Source organism: Macrotis lagotis, chromosome X (assembly GCF_037893015.1).
Source record: "Macrotis lagotis isolate mMagLag1 chromosome X, bilby.v1.9.chrom.fasta, whole genome shotgun sequence".
Classification (NCBI taxonomy): Eukaryota; Metazoa; Chordata; class Mammalia; order Peramelemorphia; family Peramelidae; genus Macrotis; species Macrotis lagotis.
This window is the reverse complement of record NC_133666.1, coordinates 616,694,514-616,721,691: the sequence shown is the minus strand read 5'-3', so window position 1 is coordinate 616,721,691 and position 27,178 is coordinate 616,694,514.

The window sequence follows — 27,178 nt, the reverse complement described above, 5'->3', positions numbered from 1 at the left end:
ATTCCATACACCAATGGTGAGTGGAATCTTCTTTGAAGAAGTTTTTGTAGATTTTTTGGGGTCTTGACTGAACTGTGGGATTCTCTGCCTGCTAAGGTAATCAGACCAGTGTTGGTTAAGCAGACAATTTTTTAGGGTACCACTTCTAGCCCCTTCCTCACAACAGGAGGTGAGCAGGGCAATCCTTTTAAAGGACTGCTCAGTCACCCAGAGGGCTGCTGAATCTCACTGATGCTTTCAGTGGAGAAACAACCCTATGGCCTGGACTGCCTGTGTACAGGGTTGTGACTACAGCTCCCCATGTACCACACCTGCTGCTTCATTACTTGCCTGTTGCTAAAGGACTTTGAAGAATGAGTATGAGTTTTGCATGTGTAAATTGGATTTAAGTGAAGTAGAGGTGCATGAAATCAACTGCCTCACTTTCTCTTCCAAAGTCATCATGATCCAGCATAGCAAGATAGAGTCAAGAAACTGGTGATGGCTCAAGATGCAGTGGATGACTTTAGTGTCTTTGATGTTTAACCAAGCTTTAAGTGCTCCTCAGCACCTGCTTCAGTTGACTTCATGGCCATTGGAACAAATTGTTCTCCACCCATTCCATCAGTAGAAGACTCCACATACTTGGGCAGATACCCCCCATTACTCATCAATGAGTCTGAGATTCCCTTGGTTACCCTCAACCTGGTTTACCCCGCTTGCCAAAACAGTTTACCAAGGTGTGACCATTGCTCATGCTACAGCTTCTTAGAGCCACAGGTGAGAGTTAGGTGGCTCAGGTGGACATCAAAGGTGGAAAACAGCCCTGAAGAGGGCTTGGCAGTCCTAAGGTACTAGTTTGCCTTGAACACACCCTACACCCCAATCAATGAGGTACATAGAGGTTAAGTGACTTGCTCAGGGTGATATGGCTAGGAAGTATCTGAGGCTGGATTTGAATTCAAGACTTCTTCATAGCAGGTTCAGTGTTCTATCCACTGTACTACCTAGTTATTACTTCTTTCTCATCTGACCCAAACTCATCTTCCTAGCCTCATCTCCTACTCATGAGCTCTGTTCTTCAGTTGAAGAGGATGACTCGCCATATCCTGCACAGATCCACATTGCTTTCCTGCCTCTTTGATTTTAATCATACTGTCTCCCAGTCCCTTCACCCTTCTGAGTTCCAATGTGGGAACTTCACCCAACATTGCAAATAATATTTTAAAAGTCTAGCCACATCCTAGCTTAGACAAATACTAGGAAGTTACCTGAAACATAGAGGCTGGAGAATGGACATTTCTCCAAGTGACAGAGTCATACATTACATTAAAAAATTTTTAAATGGCTGACAAAAATTTTACCTATTCTAGAAGGCCCAGGTTAGGTGCCATTTCCTCCAAGAAGCCTTCTCTGATCATTCCAAATTACTCCTTCCTCTGAACCTCCCTCCTCATTCCCTAAGCTCTTTCCTTTATAGTACAATCATCCACAAAGATGGAACATGAACTTGGCTAGAGCAGGGACCAAGTTTTATTAATCCCTGTCATCTTTACAAGGCTCTGTACATTATTCATGAAGCATTGCTTAATACTTTAAAGAACACCTCAGATGAAGTTTAGAGCCAATATAAACAGCCTACATGCACATATTGAGTCTACTGATATGGCTAGCCCTTTGGGCTGTATAGTCTATTACAGTTCTAGGATTCCATATGCTAAATAAAGCTCTTACTGAATTTCCCACAAAAATTTATTGGTGAGAAAGTTGTAGCTACCAAGGCAAACCTCAATGAATTCATAAGTGAGAAAGTACCAGAGATATAAGCACAAAGGTGGAACCATCCTTGAACTCAAGTAGCTTAGATTCCAACACAGACAACACACAGAAGGGAGTTGTGACTAGGGAAGTGAGTTTTTATCTGCAAAGTCACAGGATTGGTGTACAGAACCACAGTACGCTCATTTCCCAGATTAATAGTATTATTGTTCAGAAATTTCAGTCATGCCTGACTCTTTGTGACTCCTTAAGGGTTTTCTTGGCAGAGATTCTGGAGCATTTTACCATTTCCTTCTCCAAGTCATTTTAGATGAAGAAACTGATGCAAACAGTGTGAAATGACTTGTCCATTGTCACACAACTAGTAAGTATCTGAGGCCAAATTTGAACTCAGATCTTCCTGATTCCAGTCTATCTATTGCACCACCTAGGTGACTCTAGAACATTAGTAATGTTATTGTTCTCAAAACAAGTAGAATGTAGTGGGGGTGGATGGGGGGAAGGAGGAGTGATAAGGTGGATGTGGGGAAGGAGGAGTGATAAGGTGGATGGCAAGAGATACTCTGGGATGGATGACTTGGATGGAACGTAAAGTATGATTTGTAGTTCACAAAACAAATTAGTTAACTTGCACTTAACAAATAGGTCAGCTCAACTCCAGTGGAGTCCCAAAGCTCCACTCCCCCAGGGACAAGGGGTACCATCTTATAGTTTAGAGGAAAAATCAAAGTGGTAAGGCAATAGTCAAACTTTTATTAGGCACCTACTACATACCAGATGCTATGCTGAGCTTTGGAGAATCATGTTAGAAGAAAAATAAAGAATCCTTAGCTTTAAGGGACTTACAAATGAATGGGGGAGGACCCACACAAGGAGGATGAAAAGCAGGGTGGGGTTCAGGTTGGCCAGGAGAACTCAACACAGGGTCTTGACTTTCATGGAGTTGAAACCATGCAGCACAACTGATGAAAAATGGGCATTCCATTAGTCAGTCAATAAGCATTTATTAAATGTTTGTTGAGATTGTTCGATGTTCGATGAGAAGATGCAGATAGATAAACTCTTCTGCAGATTATACCCTTAAAAAATTCTCCAGGGGGCACTGAGAGATTGTGATTTGCCTGGTATCACACAACCAGAATGTGCCGGAGACTTGAACCCAGGTTTTTTGAATGCCGAGGCTTTTTTAATTATCTATGCCACACTGTCTTTCTTTAGAGTTCTTATATACTTAAGAAATACGCCAAACTACAAATAATTGAGAGTTGCTGGCTTTATGTATAATTATTTTTGTTTTTATTTTTATTCTTGATGGTATTTGGATATCTGGGTTTATTGATGTTTAAGTTTATTTTTAAAAAAATGTTTTTCACACCCCCACCCCAATTCTCCTCCCCCTCCATCTACTTGACACACTTTGGAAAGGAGAACCCTATCCCTATTTCATGGAGGGAGGGAGTGAGGGAAGGAGGGAGTTAATCAAGCTAGGCAGCTGGCTCTGAGAGGGGGCCAGCCCCTGCAATATGCAAATTGGAGTTATTTTCAGCAGATGTAGAATCTTAGGAGGCGCCCACGACCACCACCACTGCCATCCAAGAATCTCGTTTTCTCTAACCTACCTCTACTTGGTGGGCCCCAGAAACTTGGCACAATCTGCAGGGTATGGGTCTCATCATCTGAAGGTGTGAGTGAGGTCAGAGCCTACAGAAGTGTCTCTTGTGTGAAAGACAGGAATGGTACAATGGAAAGAACCTTAGCTTTGGGGCACCCCTGACCTTGAATCCTGCTACTATTGATGATTGCTGGGGAGCAGGCATGAGTCAGGTCACCTGGTTCTCCCTTAGCTGTCCCAGTATCCTAACAAGACTTGGGGACATTTTGGGGGTACAATGGTGAGGAACAGAGAATACTCATAGTCATTATATATATGCATACACCACATTTCTATACAAAAGTAATTTTACATATTATATATAATCAAGGTTTATAGAACACTATATAAATGGGTTTACAGAACACGCGTATATTACACACATGCATATGCACATATAGAAACAGCTATATTTTTGCATGCATGTATGTATGTCATATGTATCCATGTATATATAAAGTGGTTTATATATTATATATAGTTGGTTTACAGAACCTATACATACACATAGATATATGTATCATATATATATTTACATTATATATAGAATTCTCTGTAAACCTTCAAGTATTCTACAAACCTTGAAGTAATTCTATAACCTACTTTTGTAGGTCACCTGTCAAGCCTTTTTTTTTGAACAGTCAAAAAAAGGAGTGGTTGAAGGAAGTGGGGATGTTTATCTTAGAGAAGACTTAGCAGGGACATGGTTTCTCTCTTCAAGTATTTGAAGAGTTATTAAGAAGGAAATGGGGTTAAACTTGTTCTACTTGGAACTCAGAGGACAGAACTAGAGGTAAAGAGACAAGCTCAAATGTTTGATGTAAGAAAATATTCCCCAATAATTAGAGCTATGCAGAAGGAGAAATAGAATGCCTTGGGAGGGATCAGATAGTCAGTCAACAATCATGTGCCATCAACAATCATCTACCTCTCTGATGCACCCTCACAATTCTTGGACCTTGCCATCTGCTCAGCACTTGCACTCTTCTGTATAGGATTTGCATATACTTCTTCATTATTTCATTTCTTTCATTTCCACTGACCATGGTATCACCTTTTATTGGAAAGTTCATAGAGGATACTCTTATTCAGATATTGGTTGGTCTAGATGACCTTTGAACTTCCATTTAATTCTGTATGTTTATGATTTCTCCTAATACCAACTCACACAGATTTAGAATTATGAAGTCCTATATTCATAGAATATGTAAGCCAGAAGGGACCTTGGAACATAGAGATGGAAGATATCTCAGCATATAATACATAGACTATTAGAACTGGATGGATGTTAGATAATAACCGGTCTAATCTCTACATTTTACAGATGAGGAACCCAAGGTTTAGATAAGGGTCTGTTAGAAAGGATCGAGGCTAATCCTTGACAACTTAGTTGTTCCAGTTCATTCCAACAGTGGTATAAAGGAATCAGTTTGACTGGTATGGCATTTGACAATGAATCTTCTATAATTGGACTTTGGCTAACACCAAGGAAGGCTCAACTTGTAACACCCAGGGACTGAGGAATGAGAGCATATTGTGTAAGAGAGAAGTGGGTCAGTAACAAGAGAATAACTGAGCCTAGAAGCCAGAGAGGGTCCTCCAGGTCTCAGGCATGAGAGACTACAGTAGGAAACAAAAGGTCAACTACAATGCCAAGGGAATCTGCCCTTGAATTTGGCCATCCAGTTTATGCCAGCCTCCAATCCATCCTATTCCTGGGATACTCATTAGGGGTGGGACTTTAGAAATCATCTAATACAGTTCCTTTTATTCCACAGAAGAGGAAATGGAAATCTAGTAAGTCCATTATATTCTACAGAAGAGGCACAGGATTTGTGCCTTTCCCAATTGTGCAGGTAAGCAAGTGACTAAGTCTGAGATTTGAACCTGGGTCCTCTGACTCCAAAAACTCTTTCCTCTGTCTTGCAAGACCCTGTTCCATTTATAGTCACACAATGAACTATCCTGGGTAAATCCCCTTGTTTGCTGGCTATAAAAAGCATTTGATTTGATAGAACAAAACTCAATCTTAAAGATTTGACTCCAGCAAGACATCTCCCATGCTTATGTGAACTGGTTCAAAATTCCTGGAGAGATGCGATGGCAAGAATGACTTTGTTCAGTGACCCCTCTGGCTATAAACATCAAGAGAGGAATAAAATAAGGGTCAGTCAGATCACCAAAGGTGTTTACCTCCCTTGAGGAAGATGTTTTGCATCAGTGCCAAAAAGAAGAGCATTTTGCTGTTGATGGTGAGATTCTGCAGATGCCCCTATGCCCGGATAACATTGAACTGACGGCTCCAATCCCCAGAACCTTACAGGACCTCCTAAATGAGATCCATAATTACTGGAATTCAGTCAGGGTTGGTCCTTACTTCCATATTAGGGCAGTTCAAAAGTTTGGATGAGAGCTATGGGCTTCCTAAAGATGAGAAAACTGTCCTCATTATCTCCTCTCTTCTGGCATCATAAGAGGGGGAGCTAGCCAGATACTAGTAACAGTCTGGATCTTATTTCTACCTTTATAAGTGGGGAACAGATCCTAATGATAGGCATGCTTCCATATGAGCCTACTGGGGAAGTATAAGGTAAAGGGCTCCAGGAAGGTTAATTTTCTTTCAACATTTGGTCATGAAATGGTTTAGAATGATTTCATTAAGGATTCTGATTCCCAGTCTGGGATACTCTATAGTGATTAGGACATGGCCTATGAATCCTTCAGGCCTAAAATGTTTTTCCTCCTCTTCTTTAAGACTGAGTTTGAAAAAAAAAAAGACTGAGCTTGAGGCAACTAGGTAGCTCAGTGGATAGTGCACTGACCTGGAGTCAGAATGACCTGAGTTCAAATGCAACTTCAGACACCTGACAATAGCTGTGTGAACTCTGGGCAAGTCTCTTAATCCTGATTGCTTATTAAAAAAAAAGACTGAGTTCAAATCTCTTCTGCAAGAAGTTTTTCTAAAGCTCTTCCCCTCCTCCATGCCTAGCTGCTACTGTCCTCCCTCTTTTAAATTGGTTGGTTGTTTGTCTCTTTGTGACTCCATTTGACGTTTTTGTTGTTTTTTTGGTTTGTTGTTGGTTTGGTTTTTTTGGTTGTTGGGTTCCTTTTTTTTTGGCAAAGTAATTATAGTAGTTTTGCCATTTCTTTTTCCAGCTCATTTTTACTAAAGAAGAAACTGAGGCAAACAGGGCTGAGTGACTTGCTCAGGTTTAAACAGATAGTGTCTGAGGTCTACTACTGCCTGGTTGGCCCTTCTGCATCTCTGCCTATGCAAACCTCTCCAATACCTAGGCTCATTCGGGGTCCTACTTGCTGAAAAATATAAAGGAAACAGAATTCATGATCTTCAGGAGCTTGGAGCTTCCCTGGGGGACACAATCAGATACCCACATAGAAAGTGAATAATTATGTGCATAAATGAAATGCTTGAACAGTAAGGGCTGGAAAGGTCTGGAAAGGCTTCCTGGAGGAGGTGTTTGCTGAGGAGAGGAGAGAGGTAGAGCCATCTGAGTGGGAAAAACGTCCTTGAACAAGGGCTCTGAGGTGAGATTGAGCCTGTTGTGCCAGAAAAGCAGACTACAGATAATAATCTTCTTCAGCAAAGGGATGATCATTTATTAAATGCTTTATGCATTTCAAAGCTCTCTCAGATGCATTATCTCTCCTGATCCCCACAGCAGCTCCAGGCAAGAGACAGGGCAAGGATGAGTCTTCCTGTTTTATAAAACTAACTATCAGCAAGAGAGCAATTGAACAAGAATAAATGTCAGGCTCTGTGGTGCTGGGGAAGAGCCCTGCCCTGGGGAGTTCTAGGCAAAGAATGATGGGTTCAGAGCTGGAAGAGTCTTTATAGGTCTTGGCATCTCTTCCTCCTAATTTTACAAATAAGGAAACTGATTCCTGACCAGGGAAAGTAGTTTGCCCAAGGTCACACAGGTAGGAAATGGGAGAGAGGAGATTTGATCTTGATATCAAATTCAACCTTATTGGATGATGATATTTGTTCTTTATTCTAGAAGAAAGCCATGACATCAAGAGGTGATGCCCCAAGCAATGAACTGGATTTGAGTGAAGCAGGCCTATGCTAAGTCACTAGCCTCATTTTCTCCTCCAGAGTCATCTGGGACTAGTGGTCAGATATGAATCAGGTTGACTGGAGATGGCCCTGAATGTGAGGTAATCAGGATTAAGTGACTTGCCTGAGGTCACATAACTAGTAAGTGTCAAGTGGCCAAGGCTGAACTCAAACTCCCATTCTTCTGATTTCAAGGCCAATGCTCTATCCATTGCACCACTTAATTGCCCCGTAAGTTTTGAGTGAATGACCTTCCCTTTCTGGTTTTTCATTTCTCCCTCTTTTTTAGGCAGCCAGAGTAATTCTTACCTTAGTGCCCCATGGAGCCATTGTGACTCAGCTACTTAATCCTGTTTGCCTTAGTTTTTTCATCTGTAAAATGAGATGAAGAAGGAAATGACCAAAACTCTGGTATCTTTGCCAAGAAAACCCCAATAGGGTCATAAAAAGTTGGACACAATTGAAGTGGCTGAACAAAAACTAGATTGCTAAATGTCATTGGGCAGCTCACTAGATCATCTTGGACTTGGAGAGATGAACATAGAACTGGCAATGAGCTCTCACATGGACCAATCAATTTCTTCCAAGGCTCCCATAATTTCTAGGCAGTTAGATGGTTGGGTGGGTAGAGCATTGGGCCTGAAAATTTGAATTCAAATTCAGCCCCAGATATTTACTAGTTGTTTAACCCCAAGTAAGCCACTTTAACCTCTGTCTGGCTCTGTTTCCTCATCTGTAAAATGTAAGGATCAAATGAGAGGTAATATTCATAGAAACTAGGGTATTTATTTTGTAGATGCTCAATAAATGCTCATTTCCTTCCCTCCTTTTAAATCTAACCCTTGTTTTTCCTCTCTATCCAATTCAATTCAATTTGATAAACATCTATTAAGTTTTATTGCACTGTCTCCCTCCCTAGAGTAGTTTCTCTAGGTAGATTAAGCCTAGATTGTGGAAGACTTTGAATGAAAAGGCAAAGAGGGAGGCGGTTGCCATCAGAGATGACGTTTGTTCTGGGTCTGAATACCCCACCCTTGCCAATCTCCAGAGAATTGTTTGTACAGACTAGGAAGGGAAGAGGAAATAATCATCCTGTTCCCAGAGAATGAAAAGAGTCCTCCTTTCCTTTTCTTCTGTATTCTTTTCTGCTGGGACTGAAAGTTCCCCCCAAGCCAGTCTTCTCTGGCAGAGGTATCTGTTAGCAAACTCAGCTGTGTTGACTTTAGGATTGCTGGGATGCTCCAAGCCCCTAAACTGAACTACAGGGACCTGAGGGGGATTGTCACTAAGCTCCAGTCCTAAAAGTCTGGAGTTGCCATATATGGAATCCTATAAGGGAGACAGATCCTCTATATAGGCCTTTTAATGAGTCTCTTCTGTCCTGTCCTTACCCTCTTGGGATAAACATAAGAGAAGAAATAGGGATTATGAACACTGCCCTGGATGAGAGAGTCCCTGGTAGAGATGAGTATGATCAAGACCTAAAAATATTTAGCCTACAGACTAGAAGACTTTTCTGGGTGTGGTGGGGAAGCAGAATAAAGGGTCACAGATAGGAACTTAGGTTATCAGATCTAAACCGATCATTTTTCACAAATAAGGAAACTGAGGCATAGAGAGGTTAAGTGACTTGTCTACGGTCACACAGCTTATGTTGGCTTTGAGTCTACACTCAGGATTTCCTGACCTTAAGTTTGCCATGTCATGCAGTTTCCTAATGTGATCTCTGATATCAAATCTTTGAAGGCGTAGAGGGACTAAAGTTGTTCTGTGTGACCCTAGAGAGTAGAGGGCAGAGCTAGGAGCAATAGAAAGAATTACAGGGAGACGAGGTCTCAATTGAGACAAGACAAAAATTCCTAAGGATCATAGTCATTACATAATAGTATTGTGTCAACCTGATAAGGTGGTGAGTTCCCTGTCACTGGAGGTATAAAAGAAGAGATTGGGTGACCTCTTGGATAGAGAATTCTCGTTTAGTTGGTGGTTGAATATACTCTGAGATCCCTTCCAACTATGAAATTATCTTATTCTGTGATTTTTATGGCTAGCCTGATATCATCCAGAAAAGTCAATGAAAAGAACTGGTAACTAGAACTCAAGTGGCCTAGTCCCCAGTTTACTGCCCCTTTCTCCTGAAATTAGCATAGGGCTTCACAATTTATAAAACACTTTGTGTTCATGATCTCTTTTGGTTTTCACAATGTAGCTGGAGAAGGCAATTTCATATCCAGTAGCTAGCACAGTGGATAAACAACTCAGGAAAACCTGAGTTAAAATCCAGCCTCAGACATTTCCCAGCTGTGTAACCCTGTGCATTTCTTGCTGCCTCTGTTTCCTCCTCTGTAAAATGGGGATAATAGCAATGTCCATCTCCCAGGGTGGTTGTCTTGAGGAGCAAATGAGATAATACTTGTAAAGGACTTTTTAAACCTTAAAGTTCTATATAAATGCTAGTTAATTATTATATTGTTATTATTACTACTATAGAAGAGAATTATGATTCAGAGATGCTGTGGTCTCTCAATAATTTGGGATTCATAGAACAAGTCTGTGTTTAGAGATTTAATGCAATATTTTCCATAGGCAGGATGATGAGGGCTCTGGTCCCCATTTCTATTAGTAACTGGGTTGGGTGGTCCCAAACCACTCTTTTTTTCCCCTCACATGCCAATTAGAGCCACTTTCAGAATATAACATATTTATGAGATGACCAAATTTACTTCTAACCTAATTACACACTCAGTTCTGTCCTTGGTTGCTGGGGAGGGGTGAATATCACTGGATAAGAAAGGTCAGATCCGAAAAAGCCTTGAGAGATTAGAACATGGGAATAATCTAATAGGAATCTGATCCTAGTCACAATCTGATTCTAGACACCTGCTCATAGGCTAAGTCCTAATCCTGATCACAGATTGGATCTTGACCCCAACGACACTTAAATGATCAAAAAAAGGACAGAGCCCAGCTGGATTTGTGGGCAATAATCTCTGTTTAAAGAAAAATAAGTCTAGAGTAGAATATTCTTAACTTGGGGTTCATAAATTTTAAAAAAATCTATATTTTGATAACTTTTAAAACAGTAGGAGGGAAACAAGCAAACATTATTCCAGACATTTTATAAATTATATCATTTGATCCTCTTAAGAATGCTGAGAAGTATACTTATTATCTCCATTTTTCAGATGAGGAAATTGAGGCAAAAAGAGGTCCAATGACTTACTTGGGCTCACATAGCTAGGAAGTGAATGAGGTTCTTTGTGAACACATAACTTTCTGATTACAGGCCTGGTCCCTTCCACTTAGCTGCCTCTTTATGATACTATATATTTTATTTTATTCATTTAAAAACATTATTCTGAGAAGATAATCATAAATTGCACCAAACTGCCAAGGAGACTCATGACACCCACAAAAAATGATGTGGATCTCTGGTCTAAAGAGGATAACTCTATCTTTATGTTTTAACTCATTAAAAGGAGTTGAGTATGTCTCCCACAGAGGTGATTCACTGGACCTCTCCTGCCTTCCATTTTCCTCTTTCTTCCCACCACCCCCACCCTCACCACCCTTGCCTCTTTCATTGTTCCAACCTCCTTTCCACCACCTGGTTCAGTGATTCTTCCCAGAAGAGTAGAGGAGAAAAAATGCTTTGTATGGGAGTGGAAGCTGGTTAAATATAATGAAACAGAGGCCACTTCATCTTTGGTGACTCAAAGCTGTTGCTATTGCTATTGCTGTATGGGAAATAAGGTATGAGTATCACTTAGTAAAAGAAGCTAACTCTCTCCTCACTAGTCCCCCTCCTCCCCACTCCCTTGGGCTGCTCCATAGACATTGACATTGCAAAGAGAAGTAAAAAACTCACTCTTAATCTCTGGAGCAATTAATATGTACTGGGAATGACCCCTGAGTAACCAGGTTTATACTCAGTCAGAAAGGGGCAGCAGTGTGAGGTTATCATGAGAAAGGGAAGAATTTTGGGTGAGGGGAGAGGAGGAAATCCAAACCTTGTTCTCTTGAAGATTTGGGGACTGCCTGAAGAGAATGAACTTAAATAAAGGTAGCAGAATCAGAGGGATACAGAATCTCAGTCACAGTATGTCAAAGCTAGAAGAAACCATAGACCATAAATTTTTTGATCAAAGGTGTCAGAACAGCAGGATATCTGAATGGATAGCAGAATACAGAATGATTGAGCAGAAAGGTACCTCAGAACATAGTTCATAGATTATTATCATCATCCAATGGATTCTGAGACCATAAGACATAACATTTCTGTGCTAGAAGAAACCTCAAAGGGTCAAATCTCCCTTCTAATGCAGAATCTCTTTACAATCTTTGACAACATATCATCCAGTCTCCTCTGGAACAATGAGAACAATATGAAACATAATCAGTAAATCTTCCAACAAAAATTTGTCATAGTCTATTGACCCTAAGTTTGGAATTATGAGGGAAACAGAAATGTAGGAGACACAGTTGCTGTAGATCTGGAATTTACAATCTAATAAGGAAATGAGATAGTAATGCATGAATATTTTAATGATAATATAAAAATCAGATTGTAAGGGGTGGCTAAGTGGTACAGTAGATAGAGCACTGGCCCTGGAGTCAGGAGTACCTGGGTTCAAATCCAGTCTCAGACACTTAATAATTACCTAGCCGTGTGGCCTTGGGCAAGCCACTTAACGCCACTGCCTTGAAAAAATAAAAATAAAAATAAAATCAGATGGTACCAAAGAATGACAGAATCCTAATCCCTTTTGGTTCATACACTCATTGTCTTCTTCAGAACCTGAACTATTCCAATGACACCTCCTCCAGTGGTTTAGTCAGTCAGCTAGTATTAGGTAAATGCCTGCTATGTGTTAGCCATTGTGCTAAGAGCCAGTGGATGTGAAAAGAGGCAAACACACAGCACAACAAAACAAAACACCAGTTTCTACTATTGAGGAGGTCTTAATATAATGGTGGAGACAATCTATAAACATGTAACAGGAAAAATTGAAGATAGCTCACAAGGAAGGCAGCCTCTATTTGGAAACAATGTTCTCCTCTGGACCTCACATTTGCTCTGTCTCTTAAGTGCTATATGTAATACAAATATCTGTGAGTGTTGTACAAAGTCCAATGATTCCAGGAGGTCAGAGGCTATGCCTTATTGTTCCCAATTTTGGCCACAGGGTTCAATTTATAGTAAACTAATAGATATTTTAAAAACATATTATTTGGAAATGAATTCTTGGAGTACCTCTGAAAAAAGTGATTTGACCCAAATCACATAAGTCTTTTTTTTTTTTTAACTTTTGGGCACTTCAGGATAAGAAAGAAGCATCATGTTCAAATCCAGCCTCAGTCACTTAACCCCAATTGCCTCACAAAATAAAATAAAATACATGCATATAAGTCAATAAAAAAAGAATCATCATGAAGATGAACAAAGTTCATTGTAATTTGAATGATTTAGATATGAGATCAGAGAAGGGGGAGGGCTTTGCATTGGTCATGAGAGGTTTCCTCTGGGAGACAGGAGTTTATCTGAGCCCTGAAGGTCAGGAAATGGAGAGGAGGGAAAGAAGAAAGCTTCAAAGTCTCAAGCGGGGAATGGGAAGAGAAAGGGATGCTATGAGTAATAGAGTGGAAGCAGGGAAGATTAGGGTATCTTCTGGGGACAATACTAAATTGACCTGGAGAGGATCCAGGAAATTAGTGGAAGATAAGATTGGAGAGATAGGAAGAGAAACAAATGTGAGACTATGTGGTTCAGCATATACATGAGAGGAGGAGATGAAGGGAGGGATAGACCAGTGTGTGTTAGAGTAGTAATTGGAGAAGACTTCTTGTGGAGAGGCCCTGATGAATGATCAGGAACTGAAGAAGCAGAGAGGAGAATGCGAAAGAAGCATAATATGTGTGAAGACAGTTGAGATTTGATTGCACTAGATGTTTGTGTGTGTGTGTGTGTGTGTGTGTGTGTGTGTGTGTGTGTGTGTGTGTGAGAGAGAGAGAGAGAGAGAGAGAGAGAGGGTCATGTGTTTATTTCTTCAGCATTTTGTGCAGAACAATGTGTTCAACAATGTGTTCAATAGGGAAATATGAAGAACAAAAAAAAAAAAAACAGAGACTACTCTCCAGGACTCCAGAAAGAGCATAAAACACCAACAGCTACAATATACAATCTCTCTTGATAAGTACTTTAGAAAGATAAAAAAAAGTTATGAGTGAATTCTGAAAGTCACTAGTGGAAAGATCAAGGAAAGCTTTATGGAGGAGGAAACATTTGAGTTGAAATGTAAAGAAAGGATATAATTTCTCTTTTTCTCAATTACATGGAAACAAAATATTTTAACATGTATTTTTTGAAAAATTTGTTTCATATTCCATTTCACTTCCTCTCTTCCCTCCCCTTGAGAAGGTAGGCAATTTAATGTAGATTATACCTGTGCAGCCTTGCAAAACATTTCCATATTAGTCATGTTGCAAAAAGAAAATGTAGATAAAAAGAATAATAAAGAAAACATTTTTTTAAGTATACTTCAATCTGCATTCAGTATCCATCAGTTCTCTCTCAAGTGGACAACATTTTTCTTCCTAAGTCCTTTGCAATTGTCTTGGATCATTATATTGCTGAGAATAGCTAAATCATTCACTGTTGATCATTGTACAATATTGTTGTTATTGTGTAGGCAGAATGTTCTTTAGTTCTGTTCATTTCACAAGTAAAATTTCAACAAACCAATGAATTTTTGTGGGGAAGCAGATGCTGGAAAGGTAGAAAAAGAGTGACAGTGATATCAAACCATCCAGACATACTCAAGGATCTATATATTTGGAATTGTATAGTCAGTCATATATATGCAGACAGTTGATTGAATTTCTTCCTTCCCCCCCTCTATGTTTGAGTAATTTGAAGACTCCATCTCCTTGGCCTCTTCTTTAGTGCTTTAAGGATCAAGCATTGAACAAGAAGTCAAGAGATCCTCTAACTGTCTTGTTGTTTGTCCTTCCTTCTCAAAGAAGACCATGACATCAAGGAGGTGATGCCATGACAAGCACATGAACTGGATTTGAATGAAAGGGGGCTGTGCTAAGTCACCAGCCTCACTTTCTCTTGTAGAACCATCTGCGTCCAGTGGCCAGATATGAATCAGAATGACTGGAGATGGTCCCAGATATGGGGCAATCAAGGTTAAGTGTCTTGCCCGAGGTCACATTGCTAGTGACAAGTGTCTGAGACTAGATTGGAACTTCTGTCCTCCTGACTCCAAAGTCAGTGCTCTATCAACCTAGTTGCTCCTCTAGCTGTCATACTCTGGGGCAGAATCTCATCTAATCAAGCTATGACTGTCCTGAGTATTCTCTAATTAACCCTATCTCTGACCTCCCCTCCCCCAACCCCACTCTATACTAAGCTCATCAGTATTCAAAGTATTCAGTTTTAAGTGATTTCAAATTTCAGACACCATTTTCAGATTGGGGACTTCTTTAGCGAGGAGAATGTTTCTTCCCTTTGGTAGATTTAAAGACTTTTTGCAGTTCTGATAGTCTATGTTTTAAGTTCCCTCTTCTAGGTTCTAAGAACCCTTTCAGGTCTAATATCATAAAGTCTATTTTGAAACATCCTTTTCTACTCTGGAATTCAATCATACACAAATATTCAGATATTTGGAATTGTATAGTTAGTCACATACTCAGATAGCTGATTGAATTTCTTTTTTCCCCTCTCATTGTTCTTAGTCTCCTTCCATCTCTAAGACTCTGATAAATGTGAAAATATTCTCAATATTCTAGAATTATATCATTTGGGGAAAGGGAAAGATATTTGCTACTGCCTAAATAAAGTTGAATTGCCTAGAGTGGATGACAGGTCAACCATGTTCCCCTGGAGAAAGCTGGGTCATGGAAGCATTGCTCCGTTCTTTAGGGCTCTCAATGCAGTATGAAATGGGATGATTCATCATAAGGCATAACAAAAAAGTGAACTCAGGAGTCTGTGTGGAGATAGCTGGCAGGTGAGTGAATCACTGATTATTCATTGCCTGGAATATGATTCATCCTGCAACTGCCCCCGACCCCCAACAAGGAAACGAATCTCTCTGTTAACTCCTACCCCCAACCTCAATAACCTGCCCGACTTTGAGATAGTGTCAGAGCTAGGTCCAACCTTTAGATCTCCTAGATCCCTTTGAGTTATCTCATCATAGTCCAAAGACCTCAGAGATCATCTAGTCAAACCCTTTAATCTTACAGATAAAAAAACACTGAGATTCAGAGAGATTTAAGTACTTGCCCCAGGTCACACACAGAGACTGTGGCAGGGTTTTCATCTGAACTGTGTCTGTATTTGAATAAAGGTCCTTTAGCTACAAGTTCAGTATTCTTTCCCCTGAACCACCTCAGATTTTGGAGCCCACATTTCTTGATTCCCAAACCATCTCACTTTCCACAATTCCAAATCTCTATTTTTTAATTGATTTAATACAGAGAGATAGGTTCTGAACTCAAATCTAATTTGCTCCCAGATTCTTTCTCTGCTAAATGGATATCTAATCCATCTCAAAAGGTTATGGGAATCAAATAAGGTAATAGGTAAAGGTTGTCCAGCTATCCAAACATCTTAAAAGGATAAATTTTTTAGCAGGGGAATACAGAAAAAAAACCCCCAAAATCCAACAAAATATGTGTACAGGCTGATGGTCAGAAGAAACTTTATATTCAGGCTGAGAGGGAATTTGGAGATAATCTTGTTTAGCCACTTCATTTTAAATAGGGGAATATGGAAACCCAGAAAAGTTAAATGTTTTCCCAAGTCGACACAGCTAGTAAGACTGTCAGGATTCAACCTCAACACCTAGCAGTGTAGGAAAGCTTTTTCTTAAATATCCAGTTTTTATAGAAATGCTAATAATGCTAATAATTACATTGTTAACACAATGTAATTAATAGTAATAATTATTTGTATACAATATGTAATGTGATCACGTTTCTAATTATTCATGTAATCAACAAAATGATTATTCATGACTGATAATAATTATATTATTATTAATTTATAAATTATAATGCTATCTCAGTCAAAGACCTTTTAAGAAAAGAAGATATTTGATTGCTACTGCTCAAGATCTCTCATACTGACATGACTTAAAAATAAATTCTTAAAAAATCCTTTTGGTGAGATGGGAAGTTTTATTCTACATTTCTTCTTAGGGTTTCCACAAGACTTCTTAAATTTCAAAAGAATATAAAATATCAGCCAAGTCATAATTCTTTTTCAAAAATGCCATTTACCCCTTGCCAACTTTCTCTGAGACATTGATCTCATTCTGCTCTGCTGTCCACAGTGCTGATGGAGACAGGTTTCTTGCTGGGCTTTTCTCTCCATCATTCCTGCTAGATTAGATGTGAGTAGATTATAATATATCTGTGTGTGGTAGTGTGAGTGTGAGGTCCTTCCTCACAACAACCATGCCAAGATTATAGTGCAAACAGCATTGCATTTGACCCTCTGCAAGGCACTTATTATCATATTATTATGGGCCATATTTTCTTGCTTGTGTCTTCCCCACTTGTTAATCTGCCTGTAGTCTAAACATAGGGAATCACAGACAGGAAGTGGTCAAGAAATGTCTCAGTAAATGAATGAGTGAATTGCCCCAGTTTAAAATAATTTTTTTTCCCTCAGAGGTGTCAGAGCACACTTTCCTTCATCCCATTATATTCTACTATGCTTCATCATTGTTTGCATTTGCTAGTGTTAAGATTTTTGAGATCAGGAACTCTTGACACTTTCAAATTACAAGTGATGACCATAGGGCTCTGTATGTTGCAATCACTCAACAAATGTTTGTTGAATTGTTATTTGTGTGCATGCATCTCATTAGTATTTTGGAGGATGTCTTGACAAGGAGAAAAAAAATTCCAAACTTGGATTTATAAAACTTAAATTTTATTTCTAAATTATTATATGACCCTGGGAAAATTGACTAACCTCTTTGATCCTCCTTTTCCTCTTCTGTACTCTTGGTGTGAAGTGAAGATCCTGTGAAGAAACTGATCTAGAAAATCTGCTTTCAGGAACTTGTTGTGATGAAGTGAGATATGTTCAAAATTTGTGACATATCAATCACAATGATAACAAGACAAGGTGAGAATATTTAGATCTATTTTAGATACCTAGAAGATGATAGAGTTTTTGAAATCCTACTGGAGACTGAAAAAAACATTTCTTTGGGGAGAAGGAAGGGTGAAGAAAATAGACCTAAATTCTGAATGGAACTGAGCCTCATCCTCCAATGGGTTCAAAATGTTGAGGTGAGGGGACACAAAGAAGGAGAATAATGTACTGTTTTAAGGAGCTCATAGTCTGGGGAAGGCAGAAGGAACAAGACAAAGGCTCAGCCCTGAGAAAGAGATGGGAGTCCATGAAAATAATGGGGGGGGGGGGAGAGAAAAAGTTGGTATAGTTCTGGCTTTAGGGAAAATCTGTAATTTGATGTACACCAAGAAGAAGCTGTCCTAGGATTATATGGAAGTCCAAAGTCTGGAAGGCAGAAGGAATGTCTGGGTTCTATCCTCAGGGAGTTAAATCTGTAGGAGATATAAAAGTAGCAGACCAAATTGTTATCCTAGCAAAGGTCATAGCTTGGAGGACACAGAGAATGACTGGATCCAAGGTACTAAACCATTTACAATGGATAGTAACCAAATTGCAAAACTGTTTCTAGTAGAGCATCTTCCTGAGATCTGTCCTTGACCTAAAGCTATTTAACAGTTTTATCAGTTACATGAATGATGGCAAATGATATGCTTATCAAATTTGTTGATGGCACAGTGCTGGGAAGAAAAGATAGAGTGACATATTGGATAACAGAAACAGGCTAGAACTTTGAGGATAAACTTGTGAAATAAGATTTAACTGAGAAAAATATAAATTTTTGCACTTGAGTTCAAAAATAATCTTCACATAATAGAAGCTGTTCATGTGAAAAATATCAGAAGTTTTGAGTGCACTTCAAAGGAAATAGTGGTGGTGGCCAAAGAAAAGACTAGAACAAAGTTGTTGTATTAAGGCAAAGATGGAGGTAAAAATCCCACTTAACTCCACCACCCTCATTTTTTTCATTCTAATTACACATTATTCTACCTCTTACACTCTACTTCTATAGTCTGGCCAAACTGGCCTACTTCTGTTTCCTATCCTCCACATTCTATCTTTATGTCTATGCCTGGAATACTCTCCTTCCTTACCACTGCCTCTTGGAATCTCTAGTTTCTAGGGCTCACCTAATGTAACATATCCTTGATGAGATTTTCCCCAACTACTCCAATCCTTCTTCCCTCCCCTTCCAAATTGCTATGTGTTTATCTTGCACTTGTAATAAAGAGACTAGCAAATGAGAGTCCAGGCTGTTAAGCAAGGTTAGTCTTCCTTGCCTGGCACCAACATATTCAAAGCCTGGGGAACCTGCTTCCAAGAATACATAATGAAGGAAGGTCATGCCCTTTACTTCAGAACATGTACAAGTATTCTCTGCCTGACTCCTGTCTAATCAATGCCTGCTAAATAAAAGACTTTTAATTGGCTCGGAGATGGAACTGGCTGTGCATACAAAAGGCATGAACTAGTCAAATATACTTTAATTTGCCCCAGCAGTTTGAGTGAAAAGGAAGAAATGCTGTAAGCCTTTATTTAGGAAAGTCCCCACCAGATAACCATTTATCTTCAAAACCATAGGAGATTGTAAGGACTCAAGGAAAGAAACTGCACAAATTTCTCTGTATTTCCCCCATTTTTGGCACAAATACCCACATAGTAGATATTTAATAAAAGTTTGGTGAATTGAACTGGAAAGAAGGAAACAATTATTTATTAAGTCTGGTAAGCTCTTTAAAAAGTTTTGATCCTTATAACAACCTAAGAAGTACATGCTATTTTTTTATTCCCAACTTACAGTGAAAGAAATCAAGGCAGGCAGTGATTGAGTGACTTGGCCAAGGTCACACAGGTAGTAAAATATCTAACAACAAGATATAAACTCCTAAAGTTGAGACTTTTGACTCCAGATCTGGCACTTTATCCACTCTTCTACTCCCTGCCTGCACATGTAAGATAGATTCAAATGATTACAAAATTTAATTTGTTAGGGAAGTTCTTGAGGAACTGTCATGTAGAGCAAGGCTTAGATTTATTTTACTTGACTCAAGAGGACAGAACTGACAGTTACAGAGAGATCGATTTAATTTTCATTAGATATTACTTTATGTCTATCTTCCCTTTTCTGGTCATATTTCCCTTCTTTTCTATGATGGCATCCTGCCTCTCACTGACCTACCTACTCTCCTCTACCCTTATTCCTTATGCTCTGGGTGGCAATGTGGACTGAATGATTTCAGATTTCTTCTGGCTTTGATAGTTTAACTCTGATATTACAAGTTCTTTAACTCTGACATTCTATGATTCCTTCTCTCACTCACTGGCATCTCTAGGTGACTATATATCTCTGTTCTAGTTTCCAACTGATGTTTGCATTAGCATATCAACTGTAATCCTGGAATAAAGATTTCTTCACCTAGGGGTGGGATTCCAGGGGTCAACCTTTCTTGGGGAGCACAGTGATTTGTAAAGGGAGAGACACTTTCTAGTTTGCTTATTCCAGTTGTGGTAAGGCCTTTAGAAACTGCCTCATGTTTTCTTAAAATCAAGGATGGCTTCTAGGAGGAGGGAGTGGGAAACACTTAAAGGGAAGCAGCCTAGTCAGCCCTCTCCCCTCCCTGTTGCAGCTCCAGGGACCTATAAATCCCTAGTAACAGAGCCAAGCAGTTTGAACCCCCCTCCGTGGCTCATTACCGCCAGTTATTAAAACAATAGCTAATTGCCCGAAGAAGAAGCAGCCGCTGGTAATTCACCCTGGACAGAGTTTGTTTCTGCAGAATTTATAGCTAGGCCACTGACAGCCTTGGCCTCATTCTGTCCAACATCCCTGCATGAATTGACTATTGAAGATCTCTTGGGGAAGTCCCTGTCCCTGAATCATTTGGGAAAGGCAGCTTTTAACAATCCTTCTTTCTAACCTCTCCTGGGATGAAGCCTTTGGGAAAGAAGTCATCATAGATGCTAAAGGTGTCAGCAGTGGGGTGGAGCTTAGTGGATGAAGTGAGAAGATCAAAGAGACTTTATCAGCATAGGAAAGACAGAGTAAATCGATCCCCCCCCCCCCCCCTTAGGCCTACAGGGCATCGAACTGATTGACTAGCATAGAGGACAGAACTCATACTCTTGGATCTTTAAGAGAAGTTTAATATTTCTGTTTTGTTATCTACCTGTGCCATTGTTGGGGATCTCACAGGCTCAAAGGATCCTAGATTTAGAACTTGAAAAGACCCTAGAGACCATCTGATCCAAATCTTTATTTTTTTTTTAAATAGTTGAGTGGCTAAATAACTTGCTCACAAGTAGTGTCTTAGGCAGTTAAAAAAATTTTTTTTAGGTTTTTGCAAGGCAAATGGGGTTAAGTGGCTTGCCCAAGGCCACACAGCTAGGTAATTATTAAGTGTCTGAGATCAGATTTGAACCCATGTACTCCTGACTCAAGGGCTGGTGCTCTATCCACTGTGCCACCTAGCCACCCCACAGTCAAAGTTTCTAAGGGCAAGACTGAGAGTTTGAGGACTGAGGATTCTTTTTCTACAGAGCCCCATGGAGGCATAAACACAAATAGACATCTAGTAAAGCTTGGAACTTATTGGGGGAGGGGATTCATTAAATGTTAGTGATGGGATAGCATGGTGTATTTGATAGCCTTCTAAATGTAGAGTCAGCAGTAATCTAGTTCAAATCTTACTTCTGATGGTTATTTGTTGGATAGCCAATTGGCAAAATGTTTAACCACTCTCAAGTGATATTGCTAGGACCAAATGAAATAATTTTATAAAGCATTTATTTTGCAAAACTGAAAGTGTGGAACAATGGATCTAGTGCTGGATCTGGAAAGCTCATCTTTCTTAGTTCAAATTAGACCTCAGACACTTATCAGCTATGTGACCCTTAAAAAGTTAATTAACCCCATTTGCCTCAGTTTCTTCATCTGTAAAATGAGCTGGAAAAGGAAATGACAAACTATTCTAGTATCTTTGCCAAGAAAACTCCAAATGGTATAAAGAGTCAGACACAACTGAAACACTTAAATGTCACAGTTATTATTGTGAGTATTCAAATTCCTTTGTCCTGACATTCAAAATCCTCCCTAATCTGCATCTTTCTGGTCATTTTTTAAGATAGTATTTTATTTTTCCCCAATTACATAATTAATAGACTTTTTAGCATTAATTTTTACAAGATCTGAATTTCAACTTTTTTTTCTCTTCTCTTCCTCCCTCCCTTCTTTCCTTCCTTCCCCTCCCCTCTTCTAAAAATGGTAAGCAATTTGATATAGTTTATACATGTGTTATCATGTAAAACATATTTCCATATTAGTTTTTTTGGAGGAAGACACAATTCAAAAGGAACAAAAAGCTATGAGTAGAATAAAGTAATTTTAAAAATATGCTATGATCTGCATTCAGAGTCCATCAGTTGTTTGTCTACCTTTGGATAGCATTTCCCTTTGTGAGTCTTTTGTATTTGTCTTGAATCATTGTGTTGCTGAGTAGAACTGAATAATTTATAGTTGATCATCACACAATGTTGCTGATACTATATATATTCTTTTCCCTGGTTCTGCTCATTCCACCTTGTCTCAGTTTGTACAGATCTTTCCAGGTTTTTCTGAAATCTTTTTATCATTGCTTATTGCACAATAATATTCCTTTACAACCATATAGCATAACTTGTTCCAAAAAAGAACACTTTAATATTTTTGCCTTTTATTTTGAGATTTTATGCCCTAATACATGGTTAATTTTTGTATAGGTTCCATGTACTTCTGAGAAAAAGATATATTCCTTTCTGTTCCCATTCAATTTTTTTTCCAATAGTCTGTCACATCTAACTTTTCTAATATTCAATTTACCTCCTTTGTTTCTTTCTTGATTCTTTTTTTGGTTGGATTTACTGAATTCTGAGAGAGGATAGATGAGCTATCCTAATAGTATAGTTTTGTTTTTATTTCTTTCTGTAATTCACTTAACTTCTCTTCTAAGAATTTGGATGCTATGCTCCTTGGTACATATATGTTTAGAATTGATATTGCTTCATTATCTATGGTACCTTTTAGCAAGATCTAGTTTCCTTATCTTTTTTAATTTTTTGCTTTTATTTTGTCTGAGGCCAGGATTTCTTTTTTCTTTTTTACTTCAGCGAAAGCATAATGGCTTTTTCTCCAGCCCCTTGCCTTTATTCTGTGTGTCTCACTGTTGAAACTGTATTTCTTGTAAATAACATATTGTAGGATTATCATTTTTGCTATCCACTTCTGTTCTGTGAGAGAGCTCATCCTATTCACATTCACAGTTATGATCAATACTTGTGTATTTCCCTCTAATCTGTTCTTCCCCTTGTTATTTCTCCTTTCAGCCTTTCCCTCCTCTACAATGTTTTGCTTCTGTCTACCACCTCCCTGATCTTCCTTTCTTTGTCTCAGTTCCCACTCCTTCCTTTACTTAATCTTCTGCCCTCCTACTTTGCTGTTGGACAAGATACATTTCTGTATTCAACTAATTGTGCTTAATATTTCCTCTTTGAGTCAAAACTGATGAGAGTAAAGTTCAAGTAATGCTTATCACCTACTTTTCCATTTTCTCCTCCACTGTAATGGGTTTTTTTATACCCCATTCTACCTTTGTCTTCCTTCTGCACCCATTGTACTTCTCTTTTACATTGCGTATTTTTTATGCCATTCCCTCAAATTCCCCTATTCCTTTACCCTCTGTCTATGTATATTCCCTCTAATAGTATTGTTAGCAATAAAAATTTAAGGATTTCAAATGATATCTTTCTGTGTAGTAATGTCAACAATTTAGTTCTTTTTTGAATCCCTTATGTTTTCTTTTCCTATTTTATCTATTTATGCTTTTCTTGAGTCTTGATATTGGAGGACAGATTTTTAGTTTTATTCTGTTCTTCTTATGAAAGCTTGAAATCCATCTATTTCATTGAATAATCATTTTTCCCCTCTTGAAGTATAATGCTTAATTTTGATAAGTAAGTGATTCTTGATTGCAGTCCCAACTCCTTTGTCTTCTGGAATATCATGTTCTATGACTTCTAATACTTGCAGCTGCCAAGTCCTGTGTTATCCTGATGTGACTCCCTGATATTTGAATTATTTCTTTCTAGACATTTGTAGAATTTTTCAGAACCTGAAAGTTCTGAATTTTGGCTATAGTGCTCCTTGGAGTTTTTATTTTGGGATCTCTTTCCTGAGGTGATTGGTGGATTCTATCAATGCCGCTTTTGCCCCATTGTTCCAGGACAGATGCTGTACAGGTCCTCCTTTGAATTATGGCTTTCAAGTAGTCCAATGATTCTAATTTTGTCTTTCCTGATCTATTTTCTAGGTTAGTTGTTTTTTTTCTCATTAGGTATTTTACATTATCTTTCATTTTTTCATTGTTTTGAATTTATTTGATTGTTAATGTCTCATAAAGTCATTAGATCCCATTTGCCCTATTCTAACTTTTAATAAGTTGTTTTCCTCAATTATCTTTTGTACTTCCTTTTCCATTTGGCCAATTGTGCTTTTTCTTCTTTTTATTTATTATTTTATTTTAAAAAATGTACTCTTTAAGATTTCTTTTCTCAGCAGTTTTTTAAATCTCCTTTTCCCACTTGGTCAAGTTTTCTTTTTAAGCAGTTTTCTAAACTGTTGACACTTTTTTTTCAATAATTCTTTTGCATCATTCCCATTTCTTTCCTAATTTTTCCTTCTACTTCTGTGGTCAATAGGCTCCTTTTTGAACTCTTTCATGAGTTCTTTTTGGGCTTGAAATGATTTCCCATTTCCTTTGTAGATTTACCATAGGTGTATGACATTGTTGTCCTCTTCTGAGTTTATATCTTTTGTCATCATAATAACTTTCTAAGGTCATATTCCTTTTTGGGGTAGGGGTCTTTTCCTTTTCTTTAAAATTTGGACTCTGTTCCCAGTGTGGAAGGGACATTGTCTCAGATTTCTTGTGCCAGTGGCTTCAGGCTTTGACTACTTACCTGATGCTGCACTAATGTTGCCCTGAGGCTCATAGGGATCCTTGTGTCTGGTCCTGCACTGAGGAGGCAGTTTATCTGGTAGTGAGCTGGGATCTTAGTGATGGTGTCTGACATAAGCTGAGGCTGCTAGAGTGTTTCTGTTTTTCCATGGGACTATACTGGAGCATGTGGTAGTTTGGCATCTGGATGCTGCCTATTTGCTGGTTCCCCTGGCTATGCTACAGCACTTGAAGTGTCCTGTTGTTGGCATTTGTCTATTCCACCACATTCAGTATCTACATTCAGTATCTATATGATTTGCTGCTGGCTTGCTACCACTTCCTATGCTGGACTGCACTCCACTGCTTCCTGTTTATTGGTGTAAGATGAAGTTTTCTATGTTTCTTTCAAGTTCTTGAGCTAAAGGATTGTTTCATTACATTTTTTTTTGGTTCTGCAATTTTGTTTTGGGGTGCTGTTTTATGGTTTTTTTTGAGGTGATGTGGGAGATACAGCAGCTTACTATTTAGTCTGACATCTTGACTCCCATAAGTCTCTCTTTCTGGTTTTATTTCACACTAGTCCTCTCCAGGCACTCTGATAGAGTCAAACTTGCTCATCTTCTTTTTCTAGAAAATGTGCTGTGATCTAATGTTATCTATGTCCACCCCCTTTGCTTGTAATGTTATTCATCAGAAGATGGCAGAGTAGGTCAGAAAGCTTTTGGATCTCCAAATTTCCAAGGAGATAGAACATCACCTTATAGCAGCAGAAACAAACATGTGGTAAAGCAACTGTTTTTCTAAAACAATTTGAGAAGATCCTAGGATTTGTTGCTGTGAAAATAAAAAAGATCTGGGTTCATGTTCAGAGGAAGATAATGGAACTAAAAATCCTCTTCTTTTTCAGTGAGTAGCATCAAATGGTCTCAAGCACAAAAAAGAATTCCTAGAAGAATTTAAAATTACTTTAAAAATCAAATAAGAGAGATCAAAGAAAAATTAGGAAAAAATAAAAACAATCCAAGAAAATCAAGAAAATTATGAAAATAAAATCAACAAAAATAGAGAATCAAAAACTTGAGGAAGAAAATAAGTCCTTGAAAGCTAGAATTGGGCAAGGGAAAGCTAATGACATTCTAATATACCAAGAAATTATAAAACAAAATCAAAAGAATTAAAAAAAAGAAGAGAAAGTAAAACATCTTCAGGAAAAAATTGATCTGGAGAATAGATTGAAGAGAAATAATAAAAATTGGACTACTAGAAAATTATGATAAAAAAGAATCTTAATACAACAGTAAAAGGAAAATTGCCTTGAAGTTCTAGAATATGAAGGAAAAGTAGAAATAGGAAAAAAAATCCTCCCATGGTTACCTGAAACAGATCGGAAGAGAAAAACTGACAATATAACATCATAGCTAAATTTCAAGAAAATATTGGAAATAGTAAAAAAAATTTAAATATCATGGAGCTACAATAGAAATTACACCACACCTAGAAGCTACTATGTTGAAGGACCATAGGTCTTAGAGTACTAGATTCTAAAGAGCAAAAGAGTTGGGTTTATGATCAAAGATAACTTACCCAGTAAAGTTAAGTATAATCCTGAATGAAAAAAAAATTAGACATTTAATGAACTCAAAGACTTCCAGGTTTTTGTGACGAAACACTCAGAACTTAAAGGAAAATTCAGCATATAACATGCAGGAGAAATATAAGGTAAAATGTTAAAGACCAATTTTATAAGACTCAATAAGTTCAAATTGTTTATTTTGTATATGTGAAAATATTAGCAATTAATTTATAATTGTCATCATTTGGGTAGTTTGAAAGAAAGGCATAGACTGAGTTGAGTATGATGGTGTGGTTCTAAAAAAATAAAACTGTGTAAGGAAAAAATAAAAAAGGAATAATTAGGTCATACAAATAAGGCATAAAAGGTTAAAAAAGAAGCTAGTAGGGGGAAGTGCAAGTAGTGCTGAAACCTTACTTTCATTGGGAATGGGTTAAGGAGGGAACAGTATATATATATATATATATATATATATATATATATATATATATATACACACACAGACACACACACACACAGACACACAGACACACAGACACACACACACACACACAAATATATATATATATATATATATATATATATATATATATGAATAAAAATCTCCTAAATTCAGAAAAAAATAAGAGACCAAGGGGATAAGATGGGGGAAGAGGATAAGAGAGGGACTCTTACAAGGATAGTAGGTTAAGGAATAGGAAGGCAAAGTAATGGGTAGAAGAGAAGTAGAAGAGTGAAGAGGAATGGGATAAATAGAGTGAGAAGAATAGTGAGGAAAAATAGGAAGGAGAAAAGTAATTGTAGCTTACAATATGAATGGGAAGAATTTAGCCATAAAGCAGAGATAGATAGCAGATTAAAAATTTGAATTCAGCTTGAAAAGCTTTATGGGCACAGAACCCATAGTATTATTCAGTTGCAGATTCACAGAATATCTCTGGGGGATATCTAGTCCAAACTGTGTCTGATCAAGAGTCCACTAGGTGATATC